Source organism: Chrysemys picta, chromosome 10 (genome assembly GCF_011386835.1).
Source record: "Chrysemys picta bellii isolate R12L10 chromosome 10, ASM1138683v2, whole genome shotgun sequence".
Lineage (NCBI taxonomy): Eukaryota > Metazoa > Chordata > Testudines > Emydidae > Chrysemys > Chrysemys picta.
The window spans coordinates 37,591,975-37,612,322 of NC_088800.1; the positions used below are offsets into that span (position 1 = coordinate 37,591,975).

General features: G+C 50.2%; 1 protein-coding gene across 9 annotated transcripts in view; it reads right to left on the minus strand.

The window, feature by feature from the left end:
* Positions 1–20,348, minus strand: part of LINGO1 (leucine rich repeat and Ig domain containing 1) — a 464,359-nt gene that overhangs the window by 187,336 nt on the left and 256,675 nt on the right. The gene's annotated exons all lie outside the window — the stretch shown is intronic.

Consider the following 20,348-nt stretch of genomic DNA (forward strand, 5'->3'; position numbering starts at 1 on the left):
ACCTTAAATATATGCCCTGTGGCCATGGAGAACCATTGCCACTGGCTGTTTCAAATCTAGCCTGGTCCAGTCTGCAACTGATCTTTTTATGGTGGGGAGTATGGAGCCTAGCCCTGTTTGTGTCTCACCTAGGGACCAGGCCCCATCCCTAAACACAGGGGAATGCTCTCTCCTAGCATCCCAAGCAGGTGACCCCAAAGGGGATGAGGATATGACTCATCTCTGTGCAGAGAGGGGAGTGCACGGCACCACCCAGAGGGATCATGCAGCTTGCACCTCCACCCTAAGCTCCGTGGGAGGAATTGGTACGATCCCTTTTAGAGTTCAAAGTGGGGCAAGGCGGCTCTACTCCACATCTCCACCACCCAGAACTTCATCTTAATGGTACAGTCAAGCCCAGGGTTTACAACAGGGTCAACAGAATCCCATGGGCTGAATCCCATGGGCCATTGTACCAAAGACCACTGAGAGATCTAGCTGAATAAGCAATCATGACTGGACTATGCCATCCTCTGTGAAAGCCCTGCATCCCAGGACCGTGGGAGGGCCTCCCTGGATGGCTCTAGTGGGGTCCAATGGCTGCAATCCAAAGCAGACAGGGTCAAGGTCTTTACAAGTTCTTTACTTTCCCAGCAAAAGGCTCCCTGGCTCTTGCCCTCCCCTGCTTAGAGGATATTTAAGCACATGTTTATATGCAGCACAAGTAGAATAGGCTCCCTACGTGTGAAAGATGTGAACAGAGAGATCTATTAGGCTGGGGAAGAGCCTCCCATAGGAAGAAGCAGAAGCCCCACTGCTTGCATCTTTTATAACTCCATTGGACAAAGCTTGACAGGTTACGGTAGGGAATAGTCTTGAAGAGAACGGACAAGATGATCCGATATCAGGAGGCTGGTTCCATCTGCAGTGTTTCTAGCGTGTATTTAAATGAAGTATCAGAAGGAAGGGCAGTGGGGGGAAGCTCTCATTGGAAAGCACATTTACATAGTAGAAACGAACCCAGGTGACTCCCGCACTCCAGCACCCATAGGCAGCCACATGGTGCAGTAGCTGCAGAGTTAGAAGACCTGGTTCTGATCCTATCTCTGGGGATTACCAGTTTCTCTCTCACCTTGGGTAAAACATGTCACTGCTGTGCCTTGGTGCAAACTTGGGGGTAATAAGACTCACCCACTTCTGTGAGGCACTTCTAGACCTGGACTGAAAGGGCAACATCTAACTACAGTGACAGGAGGCCTCTGGGTGCAAAGTACATTCGTGAGCAGGTGACAGTATGTTTGGGAGGGAGATGTAATAAAATAATAATCAGCGCTAATGCATCTTTTCCCCTCTTCAAAGTGCTAGCTGTACATTAACTGAGTGACCCTCCCGACACCCCTGTGATTGGCTAAGGGTTATAATCTCCTCTGCATATGAAGGGAAACTGAAGCAGAGAGGAGATTACGTGATTTGCACAAGGTCACAGAGGGAACCGGTGTTAGAGCCAGGACTAGCATTTATGAGTACCTGGCGCTCAGCCACCTGCTCAGTCTATTAGCTAACTCCTCTCTCCCTGCAGTGACGGTTTTACTGTCGTCTCACCCTCTTCTCAAGGTGCACTGCTCCATCTGGTCTATAGTTAGGGCATGTTTGCCAATGGCGATGGTGAACATCTACATACCAAGTAGTGCACGTGCTACAAATAGCAAAGGGCTCTTGCCAATAGGTGGTGCTCTTCAGTACTGAACCAGCACCCCAGCATGGATACAGGATTCGTCACAGAGAGCTGTGTGAACCTTTCCTGGAGTAACCCCTAAACCACGCAAAACTCACCTGGTTTCATGTTCCATCAAAAAACTGACCCTGAGCCCAGGGAGACAGTGTGGTCTAGTGGATGGGGCATTGGCATGGGAGTACTCTAGAGATCTGGGTTTCATTCCTGGCTCTGCCAGTGTCCTGCTGTGGGACCATGAACAAGTCACTTGGTCTCCAAACTGCCTGGCACAATGGGTTAGTGGAGCATATGGGCTAAAGGTGTTAACATTAGCTAGTCGCTGTCCAACAGTAAACATTGCTAACAAGGTTCAGGGTTTGGTCTACAGTAGGGGTCAGCAACCTTTCAGAAGCGGTGTGCCGAGTCTTCATTTATTCACTCTAATTTAAGGTTTCACGTGCCAGTAATACATTTTAACGTTTTTAGAAGGTCTCTTTCTATAAGTCTATAATATAGAACTAAACTATTGTTGTATGTAAAGTAAATAAGATTTTTAAAATGTTTAATAAACTTCATTTAAAATTAAATTAAAATGCAGAGCCCCCCAGACTGGTGGCCAGGACTCGGGCAGTGTGAGTACCACTGAAAATCAGCTCACGTGCCGCCTTCGGCATGCATGCCATAGGTTGCCTACCCCCGGTCTACAGAGACCTCAGCCTGCTTAGTGCCATGGCAAACACACCACTAAAAATCCTTTTAACCTTTTATTAAAGATACAGAAAAGAAGGAAAAAACAGTCAAAGCATTTGAAATACAAAGGATTAAGTGAGGCTTTCATTTTACCAGGACCCTTTGTTCCCTTTCCCTTTAGCTGGAGAGAATCTTTAGAGGAAAAAAGCCCTCGTCTGAAGGTTTCTTGGGTGGTACCAAAGATGGTAACGACTGTCTTTTGGGGGAAAAGAGACGAAGTTAGTTGAAATGAGCTGCAGCTGTTGTGATTAAAGTCTGATCCCATTTCATCCCAGGTGGTGTGTGGGATTTAGCTGGAGCCGGTAAAGGTGGCGATGTTATCTGGGTCTCTCTCTCTGGCCCGGTCAGGTCAAGACTTCTCTCAGGATCAGGAGATCATGGGGATGGCAGCCATGATGGTGAAGCTTGCTCTGGTAGCCAATTTCCCCCCCCCCCCAAAGTCCCTTTCTTTAAGGACCCACAAAGGGAGTGGTGGTGGAATAGCCCAGCCCCTCATTATTTTGTCCACCAACTAGGCCTAGTTTCCAACACCTCAATTGTGGTTCACTGATCTGGTTCAACACTTCTCTTGTTTACTAAGGATGAACTTAACACAGTCCTTCAGTTATATCAGGAGGCCTTTTTGTTTGGACTAATTCAGTCTTCCTTTCAGACCTTTTCCCACCAACATTTGTTCTTATAGGTTATTGTGACAACTTATGAACTTACACTTGTTTATTACAGTTGAACTCACAATTAGGGCAATTTTTTAGGCCCATTTATCACAACAGGCCCTGGTGGGCCTTTAGGTGTTACTGCAATACTTACAACAAAAAGCGTGGGACCAGTTTTGAGCAAACAGGGGGAAACTTATGGTTCCAAACAACAGAAACTAGCAGCTTTGCATGGTTTCAGCATTAACCTAGGTGAAGCTTGGCAGCTCTGACCATGTTCTCTGAATCTGGGGTTTGTTCAAACCTCAGATTCGAAGGGTAACTTGGGGGATGAATGAAAAGCCTTCCATTCTACTTAGTTCTAATTCCTGTCCCAAATTGTCATGCAGTGTTGTGACTGTGTGCTCCCACCTTCCACTTGAGAGGTGCCGATAATGCCATTTCCAGGGTGGTAGCAGCCATTCCTATACACAAACAAGACTGGGATCCTTTGGGACGTAAAGTGCTATGGGAATGCAAGATGTAATTGTTAGACATCTGTTAACGGGGTGAGCACGGTGGAAGTTCTATTCATGGGTCAAAAGCTTTCAGGCAATTTAGGCACAGCAGCATGTCACTTAGCTCGTTAGCTGGAACATGGGTGCTATTGTCAGAGATGAGCAAACCAATTCATGGAAAATTGGGTGTTCTTTCTATGAAAATAGGAACCGAGACCTGAACCTTTGACCCGAAACTTTTATGAAGTCCAGAAAAGGTGTGCACAGTTTCTTGTATGTTTCATTTTCACTCAGCTCCCCGCTCCCTGATTCCATCCAGTCGCAGAAATACTACACGAACTGCAATACTTCTAACCCAGCCAGAAACCAGGAAGTACCAGAAATGGTGTGAAAAATCCTGTTCTTGTTAGATCCCCCAGCCTGATTTTATGACCAAAGAGGATTAGATAAAGCTAAGGATAAACATCCCAACTGAATCAAGCTATTCGATGTTCAGCCATAGCTACCGTATGGATAACGCAGAGATAGATTCATGTGTGTGGAGAGAGTACACGATTTGAGAAAACTCTCATTGGCATTGGGTCCTGCAAAGATGCAATATTTGATTAGGCCGTTGGTGAAACACTGCACTTCCATAGGGGCAGGGGAGACACCTGACTGTCTGCAGTAGGGACAGTGGCGGATTAATAATTTTGCTGCCCCTAGGCCGGGAAATAATTGCTGCCCTGGCCCTGGCCCCACCCCGACTCCGCCCCTTCCCCGCCCCCATTCCAACCCCCTCCCCAAAGTCCCCGCCCCAACTCCGCCCCCTCATTTCCCCTATTGGATCCCTTCCCCAAATCCCCGCCCCCGGCCCCGCCTCTTCCCCCAGCGCGTGGCGTTCCCCCTCCTCCCCCCTCCCTCCCTGCCCTGCGAAACAGCTGTTTCGCAGCGCAAGCGCTGGGAGGGGAGAGAAACAGGACGCCGCGGTGCGCTTGCAGAGGAGGCGGAGGTGAGCTAGAGCAGGGGGGCAGGGCGCGGAGTGGAGCTTCCGCCCCTGAAAATTTGTCGGCCTAGGCAATAATACGGCGCTGAGTAAGGAGTCTATCAAATTAAACCACATACAGTCAGAGGCAGGCCTTGAGCCAAATTCAAACCTCTCCCGAAGTTCTGAGGTGTTGTGATCAGAAGTTATGCCTGTCTTTTCCTCAAGCATTTGGCTGGCATCTATCGGAGTGAAGAAGGAGACAGAAAATCTAAGCAGTAAGGAAATAAAAAGCACTAGTGTGGCAAAGCAAACTGGCTGCCCATCCCGGAAGATATACCATGGGTTCAAATATGGCTCAGATCACAAATGGAAGAGCTTGGAGATCTCATTATCATCCTAATGGACATCATATATTAAAAAGAAACTAGTGACTATTATTTGTATTATGGTAGCCCCGACTGAAATAGGGGCTCTAGTGTCCGAAGCACACTGCAGTGAGAGATAGTCACTGCTCCCAAAACCTTACAATATAAACAGAGAATGGGTGGGAGGGGAAACCGAGGCTCGGAACAGTCTTGTCTAGGATCACATAGCCAGTCAGTAACAGAGCTGGGAATAGAACCTAGGTCCCCATCCACTGGACCATGCTGGGTCAGCCAAAGGGCAGTATAGTGGGGATGCTAAAAGTCAGGACAGAAGTGTACTAGCAAGACCGGGTGGAAGTTCACGCTAGTCATGGGGGTTGGGGGTAGAGGTCAGGGGGGGCTTTGGCAGAATGAACAACAACACAGTACAAAGCAGCTTTGTTGTGTATGGCATTGTTTGCTTTTTACACACACTTCATCCCAAAATGTTTGAGGGAGTTATAATTGCAGGGATAAACCCAGGAGCAGCAGCAGAAGGGCAGCAACAAGTAGCATAAACACTGTAGTACAGCAATAGGCACCTCCATACAATGTAAGACAGAAGCATGAGATGTAGGAGAACTATGCAGGCCTGGGAAAAGAGACATATGTGTAAGGCCTCGGGACTGAAAGAACAGGCTTGCTGGACATCAGCTGAGCTGTGAGGGGTCATTATAGGCATAAGGAGCAGTGGGAAGGCCATGAGTGGGGTGCATTGGCAGAGCCTTATGTGGAGCTCAGGACTGGTGCTCCAGGAGGGAGTGAGCTGCTTAGCAGAGTGGCAGGAGGGCTCAGGACTGGAATAACAGGGGTGCTGCAGGAAGAGCTGCATCAAGTCCCATGGCTGCCTAGGGGCCTAGCAGTGGAGTGGCAGGCGGTGGTGTCAGGGGCAGCTGTGTGGGAGACTCCTGACACCTGCCCGCGCCATAGCTGGCTCTAGCCAGTGTGATTGGTCCCTCATGTTTGTGAGCAGATTTAATGTGCAGGATTTACCGGTTCTGAAAAAACGCCCTGGGGACTAACAGGGCTTTCTTGTGGCTGGCAGCTGAACGGAATAAATCTATCCACGGGGCATAAATTGTTTAAGCAAAAATCCCTCTCACTTGAATATTTTGGAAGAAAAACAGTAAAAAACCCTCCTCTTTCCTCCCTTCAAGGTCAAAGCTGTTATTCTCATCCACGGAGGAGAAAAAGACCTTTTACAGGCAAGTTTAGCCAAAGGAAACTAAACATTTGGGAACTGGAGTACATTACTGCCTTGACTGATCTGTCTACTTATATTAGGCTAAATATCTCTGTTTAATGGGGAATTATCGTTTTAAAAGGCAAATTATACAAGGATCCCAGCACTGTGGTAGATAGGAAATGTCCGCACTGTGAGGAATAGCACATTGCTCCTGTGACATGCTAGGGGGTGAAGAAATGAAGCATGTCCAGATTAGCAGCCACCGCAGCATAGCACCCTCTAACGCCATGCAGGGCTGCCCGGAGAAAGATGGAGCAGGCTAGGTTAGGCAGGACAGCACACTCAGCGTCACTTAGCCTCACTCTGGGCCACAGGGGTGGAGCCAGCATGCTAGGTCGGGCAGGACAGCACGCTTACTCTGGGCTGTAGGGTGGGTGGAACCAGCTGGGCCAGGTTACAAAGGAAATGGCTCCCCGCATGCCCTGACGTCATTTGGGGCTGTAGAGAGATGGAGCATGCTCCTTTCTCCCAGGTTTCCGATTGGACTCTGGGGAGCTGGAGCATCTTTAGGTTATGAAGGACCCCATCCTCAGCACCACCTGGGCTTGTGCTGTGCTGTAGGGAGATAGAACCTGCTCATAAGGAGAACGTACGGACTAGTGACTAGGGGTGCTTTGCTCTTGGAGATACTGTCCCTCACAACCTGGAGAGGCTTCAGCCACATGAATCTAGCACAACATAAGGAAGTGACTTGCCACTACAGTCATTAGCCCATACACGGTGCAGGCAGATAGTACCAGGACAGAGACGGTGCTCGATGGAGAACCTGTTTGACTTTAAACCTTGATCCAGATCCAAGTAAGATGCTTCCCTTAATTTATTTTGCCTTTAGAGAAACCCATCACAGCTTTACAGATCATCAGGAGAGGGCCAGCTTCAGTCACAATGAGGTCCTATTCAATACAGACACGAGAGCATAAAGGTAGAGACAGACCCAGCAGCTCCCACTCCACCATAGCATGGGAATCATACAGAGAAAGCCTTGCTCTCTCCAGCACCACTACCGGAGAGTACTTTTCCTTGTTTAAACTTCAGTAACTTACAGCAATGTTCAGTAGAATTTCTATACAGTAACATCAGACACAGTCCAAACACACTGCTGACAATAGCGCCATCACCATGGGCAGCTCCAGGCACCAGCACAGCAAGCGCGTGCCTGGGGCGGCAAGCCGCGGGGGGCAGCCTGCCAGTTGCTGTGAGGGTGGCACTGAGGCGGCCTTTAGCGGCATGCCGGCGGGAGGTCCGCTGGTCCTGTGGTTTCGGCGGCGGGTACGCCGAAGCCTTGGGACTGGGAGATCACCCGCAGAAATGCTGCCGAATCCGCGTGACTGCGGACCGCCTGCAGGCATGCTGCTGAATGCTGCCTGACTGCCGCGCTTGGGCGGCAAAAAACATAGAGCCACCCCTGGCCGTCACCACAAAAATACCCCTGTGCTAAGGACTAGCTGACAACTAGCTCTGAGCACTGGAAAAAAGGCACAAGAAGCCTCCAACTCACTTTGGTATGAATCTGTCCCAAAGGAGGAGGCCTGGGGCCATGGGTCCAGCCCCTCCCACAGAGCTGAGCATAAGCTGTACAGTCAGAGGGTGCTGTAGGCGCTGCTCTGTTGCACACTCCCATAAGGGGCGATGCCTTTAGTCACCCTTGGTGTGGAGCTGGGTCTAGCTGATCGCTGTAAGTGGGGTCAGGAAGGAATTTCCACCCAGGTTGGATTGGCCTTGGGGGGGGTTTCACCTTCCTCTGCAGCATGGGGTGTGGGTCACTTGCTGCAATTATCTGGGTGTATCTCACTTGAACAATTTCCCGCCATTGCAGGGGCCTTGGTGCATCTTGCTCCCTCCTGCTCTTTGCCTGTGGCATATAACAGGTTAGTCTCCTGTGGGCTGTAATACCTTGGTCTAATTTCAGCTGTTGGTTTGGTATGTGGGTGCTGGCTGGGTTCCTGCCTGGGAGACAGAGCCGGTGGGCCCTTCTGGCCTTAAATTCTACATTCTATTACCTTATTAGGCAGTGGTTTACATGCCACCATCCCACCGAGCCTTAACACCATGGATGTGCTTCACGCCCACAACTACTGCACCTCCAGCCTGCTTCTGACCCTCGGTTTTGTTTGCTCATGTAGAATTTCTCCCTTTTTTTCCTTCTTAGTGGAAATCAGTCACCCCAGGGGATGCCATGCACTGCCACTGGGCATATAGAGGGCAGCACTGCACAGGGGCAATATGAGGCCAGAAGAAGCAGGTCCTCAAGGAATCAATTCTGAAGCACTTAGAGGAGAGGAAAGTGATCAGGAACAGTCAGCATAGATTCACCAAGGGCAAGTCATGCCTGACTAACCAAATTGCCTTCTATGACGAGATAACTGGCTCTGTGGATGAGGGGAAAGCAGTGGATGTGTTATTCCTTGACTTTAGCAAAGCTTTTGATACAGTCTCCCACAGTATTCTTGCCGGCAAGTTAAAGAAGTATGGGCTGGATGAATGGACTATAAGGTGGATAGAAAGCTGGCTAGATCGTCGGGCTCAACGGGTAGTGATCAATGGCTCCATGTCTAGTTGGCAGCCGGTTTGAAGCAGAGTGCCCCAAGGGTCGGTCCTGGGGCCGGTTTTGTTCAATATCTTCATTGATGATCTGGAGGATGGCATGGACTGCACTCTCAGCAAGTTTGCAGATGACACTAAACTGGAAGGAGTGGTAGATACGCTGGAGGGTAGGGTTAGGATACAGAGGGACCTAGACAAATTAGAGGATTGGGTCAAAAGAAACCTGATGAGGTTCAACAAGGACAAGTGCAGAGTCCTGCACTTAGGACGGAAGAATCCCATGCACTGTTACAGACTAGGGACCGAATGGCTAGGAAGCAGTTCTGCAGAAAAGGACCTAGGGGTTACAGTGGATGAGAAGCTGGATATGAGTCAGTGTGCCCTTGTTGCCAAGAAGGCTAACGGCATTATGGGCTGTATAAGTAGGGGCATTGCCAGCAGATCGTGGGACGTGATCATTCACCTCTGTTCGACATTGGTGAGGCCTCATCTGGAATATTGTGTTCAGTTTTGGGCCCCACACTACAAGAAGGATGTGGAAAAATTGGAAAGAGTCTAGCGGAGGGCAACAAAAATGATTAGGGGGCTGGAGCACATGACTTATGAGGAGAGGCTGAGGGAACTGGGATTGTTTAGTCTGCAGAAGAGAAGAATGAGGGGGGATTTGATAGCTGCTTTCAACTACCTGAAAGGGGGTTCCAAAGAGGATGGATCTAGACTGTTCTCAGTGATACCTGATGACAGAACAAGGAGTAATGGTCTCAAGTTGCAGTGGGGGAGGTTTAGGTTGGATATTAGGAAAAACTTTTTCACTAGGAGGGTGGTGAAGCACTGGAATGGGTTACCTAGGGAGGTGGTGGAATCTCCATCCTTAGAGGTTTTTAAGGTCAGGCTTGACAAACCCCCGGCTGGGATGATTTAGTTGGGAATTGGTCCTGCTTTGAGCAGGGGGTTGGAATAGATGACCTCCTGAGGTCCCTTCCAACCCTGATATTCTATGATTCTATGATTCTATGGAAGGCTGGTCTCTCGGCAGAGCTGGTGACCAAGTGATGCTTGCTTTCAGGCATGACTCAGCCATGGCTTCGTGAGGATGACTTGGGCAGGGGCTAATGCACTGTCTGACATCCTCACTTCGGAGCTGTGTGTGTGTGAGCCTGCATTTGGGAAACACACTCTGTTCCAGCGCTGCGATTCTTCGTGCCCCCATCTAATGCATTCTCCCACCCTCGCTCTCTGAACTCAGCAAACAGGCAGCCCCGCGGAAGAACCAACAGGACGCCTGCTGCAGAACAGAGCAGGGCAAAAGACAGCAGCAAGGAGCAGGCAGGAGCTAGCATCGAGCAGGACGCAATCAGAGGCAGAGGAAGCCCAAGCAGAGAAGCAGATGGAGGGCGTGGCTGGCTGTGAGACCAAAGGGAAGAGCCTCTCCATTATGGGACAGCTTGATTAATTGTAGGGCTGCTGCAGCTGCTCTGGGACACTTGTGAGCCACACTCTGCTGAGACAGCTGACGAGAGGGCTAATTAATGCTGACTGTGATGTTGGCAGCTGCCTTCTAGGAACTGGACTGAGAGCACCGGCTCCCCATTCACATCTGGGAGAAACCCTGATAGAGCATGATGGAGGAGCATGGCAGGAGTTGGGATGGGGCCAGGGGGCAACAAAAGGCAGTGAAGGGGTTAAAATGAGATGTTAAGGGCCTAAGATATGAACCCTGGTTCTCATTGTTTAGTGAGACTTATAGGCCACGTGAGTGACATAAGAGCTGAAGGCCGAGACTCCTTTGTGTCTAAGCAGAGCCTCTGATAGGGTTGTTGCTTTAGTGCACTGCAGGCACTAAATTACCTGGACATTTACGAGGAACAGTGCAAAGATGCAGCTGCTAGAGTCAGACACGTTCAGCAGCTTCAGCTCAGAGGGAAAGGTTCCATGGATTCCCTGTTAGGATCGATGGCAAAGCAAGCACCTGCCGAGGAGGGGTGGGGGAGACACAAGGAGCTTTCTAAGCATAGGGCAAACAAGAGAAAATCAGGGCCCGACAAGGTGCTGAGACCCAGCTCAGTGCCTGGAGAGGTCTCAGAGACTTAGCCCAGCACTCCAAGGGGGTGAGTTCCCCCGCACTACTCTGAGACCTGGTTCACACTAGCTCTTTTGTAGCCATAGCACTATCCCCCATGCCACTCCACCCCTTGCAATGCTGGGGGAGCACTTGTTTAAAGCAAACACAAAGAGATTTTCTCTCTGCAACCACTGTCCCCTGAGTCAGAATCCAGTCTTGTCCCAGTGCTCTCCTTCCCCTCTTCTCCCTTTACTTCCCCCATCTCTTTCATTCTTCCTTTCCTCTCCCTCACCCCACTTTGCAGTACTTCCTAATGATTATTATTTGCTTTGCATTTCTCTTGGAACTTTACAATGATATCTCAGAGAGAGGCGCATGTAACCAGAATTCACTGCAGGAGGCAGAGCATGGCAGATGCTGAGATCCAGGCTGACAATCTGAGCATCAGTCAGGAAGAGGATCTCCTAGGCTGCTCACTCCTTGGAAACCATGTAAGAAAAGAACTAGGGCACTGAACTGGTAGCCAGAAGCCCTGGCCTCTATTCCTGGCCTGATGTGTGAGACATTGAGCAAGTCACTTCTCTGCTTAGTGGCTCGGTTTCCTCTCCCACCCCTTGTCTATTTAGATTGGAACCTCTCTGAGTCAGGAACCCTCCCTGATTGGACACCACCTAGCACAATGGGGCCTCTTGGTGTTACTGTCATTGAAATAATCATGTTAGTGCTACTCCAGTGGAAGGCTGGTGTAAGTGAGAGCGGAACCAGGCCCCTGGGGCATATTGTAATTGCCAGTAAGTTCCCATTCCCCCCCCCCCACGCCTCTGCCATTGGTTGGGGTGCTCTCCCCTCGCAGCACTCATTCCCCAGAAGCCAGTCGCTGAGCCGAAGGGACAGTGGGAGAAGATATGGAGAGGGAGAGAGCGAGTGAGCGTGAACAGATTAACTCGGCCCCAACACATAAAAAAGGAGCCGCGAGGGAAAGCCACACTGAAACGGAATATCAAGGTCACAGCGAGACGTGCCGACCTATACGCACATTAGCTCTCGTCAATAATTCAGCAGGCCGGGTCGCTGAGCAGAGGTTTGGAGGAGGTCTCCGCTGAGGGAGGGCGGCTTAATTCAGAGGAGGCAAGTGGCCGGGGGCTGGTTTGAATCCAGCCTGCCTTTCTCCCGCCGTTGTACAACAGGGATGGAGAGGCATTAGTGTCCAGGCTCCAGCCTGGCAAGGCTTTCTCCAAACCCTCAGCTCAGCGACGGTGGATGGGGGACGGAACATTTCTGGCAAAGGATGGAATGATGGACTATAGACCCCAAGCAGACTTTTCTGAGCAGTTAAGAGGATGAGCTGGAAGCTAGAAGGGTTGAAAGGGGAACTGTTTCCATCTCCAAATACTCTACATAATGATCACTCTCCTGCTTCCACGTGACACAGACAGGGTACTGAGGACCATTTGTGGAGGAAGGGAACCTCACATCTGCTGCACCTTCTCCCCTCCTGAGCTATGCTGGCTGCACCTTGTCTCTCAGTAGGGACTGGAGCTCAGTGCTTCTCAGCTTTTTCCATACTGTAACACTATGTTACAATGGAAGAATAATTTTGGGACCCCTTCCCATCTAGCCACAAAGAGAGGTGGTTGCCATCCCCTGAATCCTATTTGCATCCCCTGGGTTTAGAACCCTCGGTGTAGCCAAATCTTTACCTCTTGCAGCCTTACATGGCTTTTATTCTAGTCCCTGCTCCACCTTTCTCATCTTGCAGCCCATTCCAACTGGAACATGATCCTCAGCAGCACCAAGGCCCTTCATCCCCTATCTGACTTCAGAGACGGTAGCTGCCTCCCAGGTCAGACCCACACAGCAAAAAAATGCCTCCTCTGCTAGGGTCCCCTAGGCCATGGCTATACTAGGAAAAATGGTATGTTGCTAACATGTGTGGGATAGCCAGTTAAGAGTTGGGAAATGAGGAATGTCGAAGAGGTTTCATGGTATTTATAGTCATTGGGGAGGATTCTCCATTGCATGGCACCCTGTACACTTATCCACCGCCCTCCTTGTGCCTCAATTTCCCCATATGTAAAATGGGGATAAAGATACCGTGACAGACCCAGACCAGTGGGGTACAGGAGTCTGGTAGAGGGCAAATATACTGGTCACTGGATGAGTAGTTTTCTGTTCCCTGAGTGACCAGAGAAGGGGCTGCACTAGAGTAATCAGGAACCTGCTAGAACCAGTTAAGGCAGGCAGGCTAATTAGGACACCTGGAGCCAATTAAGAAGAAACTGCTAGAAGCAATTAAGGCAGGCTAATCAGGGCACCTGGGTTTTAAAAGGAGCTCACTTCAGTTTGTAGTGTGAGGAGCTGGGAGCAAGAGGCACAAGGAGCTGAGAGTGAGAGGGTGTGCTGCTGGAGGACTGAGGAGCACAAGCATTATCAGACACCAGGAGGAAGGTCCTGTGGTGAGAATAAGGAAGGTATTTGGAGGTGGCCATGGGGAAGTAGCCCAGGGAGTTGTAGCTGTCATGCAGCTGTTACAGGAGGCACTATAGACAGCTGCAGTCCACAGGGCCCTGGGCTGGAAACCGGAGTAGAGGGCGGACCCGGGTTCCCCCCAAACCTCCCAATTGACCTGGACTGTGGGTTCTTCCAGAGGGGAAGGTCTCTGGGCTGTTCCCCAACCCACATGGTGAATCTCTGAGGCAAGAAAATCTGCCAATAAGCGCAGGACCCACCAAGGTAGAGGAGGAACTTTGTCACACTGGTGTCAGGGGTGGGATCTTGGGGCGCACAGCGCGGCGGAAGAAGGAGGGCGATTTAAAAAAAAAACCAACAACAAAAGGGAGAGGGTTTATTTTTTTTCACCACCATGGATGACGTAGTGCGGGCACTGATACAAGCTATGGCGGCCCAGCAGGAGGCTACCCGTGTCCAGGCAGCTGCCCAACAGGAGGCAGTGCGGCTGCAGTAAGAGACTAATCGCCTGCTGATGGACCAGGCTGCTCAAGACCGAGCTATGTTGCGGGAACTGGTAAACCAGGTAAAGTCCCTTACAGAGCTGAATCGTGGCCATGATGGGACGCGGCTCATACGGGCCAGCCATTGGCTGCAGAAAATGACACGGGAGGATGATGTAGAGCCATACCTTCTGGCTTTTGAGAGGACAGCCCTACGGGAGGCCTGGTCTCAAGATCAGTGGTCTGGCAGCCTTGCCCCGTTCCTGTGTGGGGAGGCCCAGAAGGCCTACCATGATCTGCCTGAAGAGGCTGCGGCAGACTACCCCCAGCTGAAAGCAGAGATCCTGGCCAGATCTGGGGTAATGACAGCAGTGCGGGCCCGGCAGTATCACGGTTGGAGGTATCAGGAAGACAAAACCTTGCGGTCCCAATTGTATGACCTCATCCATCTCGCATGAAAGTGGTTGCAAACAGAGTCCCGGAGTCCGGAAGAGATACTAGCGGTTCTGGTCATCGACCGATACATGAGGGGACTACCACCAGACCTTCGTGCCTGGGTAAGCCAGAACGAACCCTCCACCTATGACGAGGTTGTCGCCCTGGTAGAGAGGCGGAGGACAGCGAGGGAGCTGACCCGACCAGTTAAGGAAGAGGCACCCCGGGTTAAACTAGCAGCACCAAGCCCTAAAGTTCGGGTGATTGGGCCACCAGGAGGGCCCAGGTGGAAAAAGAGAGAGGCTGAAGGCCCATCAGAGGCCACAAAGAGTCAGAGCACTGAGGGAGAAGAGGATCGTGATATTAGACTGCCCAAACGAAGAGACCGGGGAACGCCTAGGGCTCCATACAGATGTTATGCCTGCGGGGAGTGGGGACACATAGCTGCACAGTGTCCCAATGCTGAGGAGCCTATGCAGTGTAACCTGGGGAACTGGGCAGATCCATGCTCCCTAATCCATCTTGTGGGGGTCTCACTAATCCCACATATGTATACCAGACCAGTGAAACCGAATGGGGTAGGGACCACGGCACTGGTTGATTCAGGGAGTGCGATCACACTTATCTCAGGGAAGCCTGTGAAGCATAGTCAGCTGCTGCAGGCTAAACGTACGGGGATAACATGTGAACATGGGACAGTTAGTTACTACCCCACCATCCCAGTAAAAATCGAGATCCAAGGGAACACTACTGAGGTAGCAGCAGGTGTAGTCCCTAAACTCCCATACCCAGTGCTCATAGGGAGGGACTTCCCAGGGTTTGGAAACTTACTCCCAATAGGGGGATTGGAGAAAGATGGGGACCCAAAAATTGGTGAGGCATCCACAGTAGATTGTCAACCCCAAATCTTCTCTGAAATATCCCCAGATTTGTTCTCCACTCCCAGACAGGGTAGAAAGACAAAAAGGGAAAGAAGGGCAGCTAAGGCCTGGGGAACCCGAATGCTGACCAAAAGCCAGAGGGTCGCTCTTGTAGGTAGGCGGACCCGCACAGCTGAAAAGGAGGCCACGCAGGAGGGAGAAGCACCTGAGTCTGACCCCCACCCTAATGCTTCTGAACCAGTAGAGGCAACAGAGACTGGGCCCCTAGATCTTGGGCACATTAGCCCCGGGAGAGGAAATTTTGGACGGGACCAGGCAGAAGACCCAAGGTATGACAACATTAGGAAGGAGGTGACTGAAATAGATGGGGTCCCCGTGGAAGGGAAAACCCAGGGACCAAGACCCTACTTCATAATGAAGAAGGATCTCTTATATCGGGGTGCACCAGTACAGGGGCAGAAGGCACAGCAGATCCTAGTACCTCAATAACACCAGAACGCTGTATTAAGTCTTGCTCATAGTCATCTTTTGGGGGGGCATTTGGGGGTAAAGAAGATCCTGGCATGAGTCCTACCACGGTTCTTCTAGCCCAGAGTACATGAAGAAGTGCGGAGGTACTGTGCCTCTTGCCCGGAGTGTCAGCTGCACAATCCCCTTCCCCACTTGAGGGCACCTTTAGTACCCCTTCCCATCATAGAGGTCCCCTTCGAGCGAATAGCCATGGACCTAGTGGGACCCCTGGAGAAGATGGCTCGGGGCCACCAATATATACTTGCTACCCAGAAGCCGTCCCCCTGAGGAACACAGCCTCTAAAACTATAGCCAAAGAGCTGGTGGGGATCTTTGCCCGAATGGGGCTACCGAAGGAGATATTAACCGACCAAGGAACCCCATTTATGTCGAAACTAATGAAGGACCTCTGTACGCTGCTCCATATACATACCCTGAGAACTTCGGTCTACCATCCGCAGACTGATGGGTTGGTAGAAAGGTTTACCTCAAGGCTATGATCAGGAAGGTGGTAAGTTGGGACGGGAAGGATTGGGACACCCTACTACCCTACCTTATGTTCGCTATCCGGGAGGTACCTCAGGCCTCAACTGGGTTTTCCCCCTTCGAGTTATTATACGGGTGTCACCCCCGTGGCATACTAGATATCGCCAAAGAGATCTGGGAAGAGGAACCCAATGAGGGGAGAAATATAATAGAGCATGTAATGCAGATGCGAGACCGGATGGCCCGGGTTACCCCTATTGTACGGGAACATTTGGAGAAGGCACAGGAGGCCCAGCAAACCCATTACAATCGCCAGGCAAAAGTGTGACAGTTCCAACCAGGGGATCGGGTTATGGTGTTGGTACCCACGGCAGAAAGCAAGCTTCTGGCCCAATGGCAGGGGCCCTATGAGGTAGCTGAACCCGTGAGGGAAGTTACCTACAAGGTGCGGCAGCCAGCACGCAGAAAACAAGAACAGATTTATCACGTTAACCTTCTGAAACCCTGGCATGCACAAGAGGCATGCACAACGGTCCAAAAAGACCTAACCCAGGAAAACAAGCCTTCCAAAGAGGTGAGAGTGTCTCCCAATTTAACACCAGACCAGAAGAATGAGGTGTCTGAGATGATCTTCCAGAACCAAGATGTGTTCTCGACAAAACCAGGTTGAACAACCGAGACATATCACCACATCGTCACAAACCCTGGGGCCAGAGTAACAATGAGGCCCTATCGGGTGCCAGCGGCAAATAGGGAGGAAATAAAAGCAGAAGTAAAAAAAAAATGCTGGCGTTGGGGATCATTGAAGAATCCCACAGTCAGTGGTCCAGCCCAATTGTGCTGGTACCCAAACCTGATGGCACCACAAGATTTTGCAATGACTTCCAGCGACTAAACGAAATATCCCAGTTCGACGCGTACCCCATACCTCGCATAGATGAGCTAGTGAACCGTCTGGGTAATGCCCGGTACTTGACTACCCTAGACTTGACAAAGGGGTACTGGCAGATTCCCCTTGCAGAAGACGCAAAGGAAAAGACTGCGTTCTCTACACCAGAAGGTCTCTTTCAATATACTGTCCTCCCTTTTGGACTACATGGGGCACCAGCTACCTTCCAGCGCCTCATGGAAAAGCTATTACGCCCGCATAACAGTTATGCTGCTGCCTACTTGGACGATATGGTCATTCATACCCCAGACTGGGAAACCCACCTGGAGAAGGTGGAGGCAGTCCTCGATACCTTCAGGCGAGCTGGCCTTACAGCAAACCCTGCCAAGTGCGCTGTAGGGTTTACAGAGGCCAAATATCTTGGCTACATTGTGGGTAAAGGTTTGGTAAAACCCCAAGTGAACAAGTTAGAGGCCATCCAAAATTGGCCCCAACCAAGTCGCAAGAAACAAGTCCAGGCATTCCTAGGTGTGGTGGGGTATTACCGACGATTTATCCCCCACTTTGCCACAAGGGCAAGCCCTCTGACAGACCTAGTGAAAGCCCGTGGACCTGATCTGGTGAGATGGTCTGACGCAGCAGAGGAAGCATTCACAGACCTACGGACTGCCCTCTGCAATAACCTCGTACTGATAGCCCCTGATTTCACCAAGGAGTTTATCCTGCAGACGGATGCATCGGAAGTAGGGTTGGGGGCCGTTCTATCACAGATGGTTGGGGAGGAGGAACACCCAATTCTATACCTCAGTCGGAAACTCCTTCCAAGGGAACAAAAATATGCAGTGGTGGAGAGAGAATGCCTCGCTGTAAAATGGGCCATGGAAACATTGCGCTACTACCTGCTCGGGCGCAGATTTGTCCTCGTGACCGACCATGCCCCTCTTCAATGGATGCAGCGGAACAAGGAGAAGAACACAAGGGTGACCATATGGTTCTTACCCCTCCAACCTTTCCAGTTCCGTGTGCAACACAGAGCAGGGAGCCGTCATGGCAACACCAATGGCTTGTCACGTGTGCATGGTCTGGCGTCCCAAGCTGCCCAACCCCTTGGTGTTGAGCAGGGGGGAAGGATATGTGACAGACCCAGACCAGTGGGGTACAGGAATCTGGTAGAGGGCAAATTACTCATCCAGTGACCAGTATGTTTTCTGTTCCCTGAGTGACCAGAGCAGGGGCTGCGCTAGAGTAATCAGGAACCTGCTAGAACCAGTTAAGGCAGGCAGGCTAATTAGGACACCTGGAGCCAATTAAGAAGAAGCTTCTAGACTCAATTAAGGCAGGCTAATCAGGGCACCTGGGTTTTAAAAGGAGCTCACTACAGTTTGTAGTGCGAGAGTGTGAGGAGTTGGGAGCAAGAGGCGCAAGGAGCTGAGAGTGAGAGGGTGTGCTGCTGGAGGACTGAGGAGCACAAGCGTTATCAGACACCAGGAGGAAGGTCCTGTGGTGAGAATAAGGAAGATGTTTGGAGGAGGCCATGGGGAAGTAGCCCAGGGAGTTGTAGCTGTCATGCAGCTGTTACAGGAGGCACTATAGACAGCTGCAGTCCACAGGGCCCTGGGCTGGAAACCGGAGTAGAGGGCGGGCCTGGGTTCCCCCCAAACCTCCCAATTGACCTGGATTGTGGGTTCTTCCAAAGGGGAAAGTCTCTGGGCTGTTCCCCAACCCACATGGTGAATCTCTGAGGCAAGAAAATCCGCCAATAAGCGCAGGACCCACCAAGATAGAGGAGGAACTTTGTCACAATACTGACCTCCTTTGTAAAGTGCTTTGAGATCTACTGACGAGACACACACTGTATGAGCTAGGCATTATTATTAAAGAATGTGCAAAGTGGGCACAAGTTAGACGGGACATATTACACCCCTTTTGTGTTGGTATGAATGACGACAGTCAGTGCAGGGCAATGTGGAATCAGATCCATCCTCTGGTTTACGTACATAAATAGCATCATAAATGGGATGGTATTCATGTGTGTAAATCAATTGAGCTGAGTTAACTTTACAAAAGATGACCGTCACTGCTTTTTCCTGGTAGGAATCTAGATTCACTCTGTGTAAGTATGTTTCCCGCTGTGCTAAATATTTGTTTAGATGATACATTTGTTAGTTGGAACTTAGAGGTATTTCAAATCTAAATAATTGAGATCAGGCTTGTGTGACTTCTGTGTTTTCCAATATTCAAATGGATTGCTTCTAACATCTACAACCTATTCAGCTAGGAAGCAGAGCACAAAGTGTGCCAGCTTGTCTGTTTCGTAGGCTGCTGCAGAAGCAATGCCTGATGGATTGCTCTGAATGTCCCATGTTTGCATCGACGAACCCTGTAGTAATTGAACTGCTTCTCCTTTGCAACTTTGGGAAAATTAATTTAGAAGCACGTGGCATGATTGTCAGCCCCTGCAGCTCCCATTGACTTCGTGTGAATGTCTTTGGAAAACATATGCAGTTATTGGGTTCTGTGAAGGAATCAGTGGGTGAAATTCTATGGCCTGTGTTGTGCAGGAGGTCAGACTAAATTATCATAGTGGTCTCATCTTACCTTAAAATCTATGTGTCTGGGAACCGTAGAGGTTCTGCAAGTTTAGCCCCTCAGTGTGTGGGGCAGCCCATAGCAGAGGATCCTGCTTTCTCACTCCTAGTCTGGCTGTGTGACTGAGCTTCTGATGATCAATGTAGCTGGGTGTGATTCTGATGAGTCATGTGACACCTTAAGTCAAGGCCGTAAGATTGTTATAAGAACAGAATTGGCTCGGCATGATCAAGTGAAACTTCCCAACACTTTGCAACCCACTAGTCATTCTCCCAGACAGCTGGCTGCCATGTCAGTGTTGCATATCATCCATTTCAATTTTACTGATCAAACTGAAGGTTTATAAGACTAGCTTGAGAAGTCAGGGAAGAGCTATTACCCAATTGCAGATGGCTGGACCTGGCCCAAACTTTAGGTGAATAATTAAAATGATCGGCACTTTTTTGGAAATGGAATTGATGTTCTGTACCTGCTGTTCATTTTCCATAAACCTACTAATGGCATGATTGCAAAACAGGACACATCAGCAAACCCACTCCACTCTACATAAGTTCATGTAAAATCTATGTAAACTGGTCCTTCATTACGCATCCAAGTCTGAGCTCTTCTGCAGCAAGCCATTGTTTCAATGGCTCGTTTTTCCCCACAGGCTGAGTGAAAGAGGCACTCCTTCAAATCCACTCACCAAGGGCATAATGCTACTATATTCCATGATGCTGTCTGAGTTCTTATTAAAGGTACAGGCAAGAAAATCATATGAACAATGATATCCCATGTCAAATTGCTGGTCC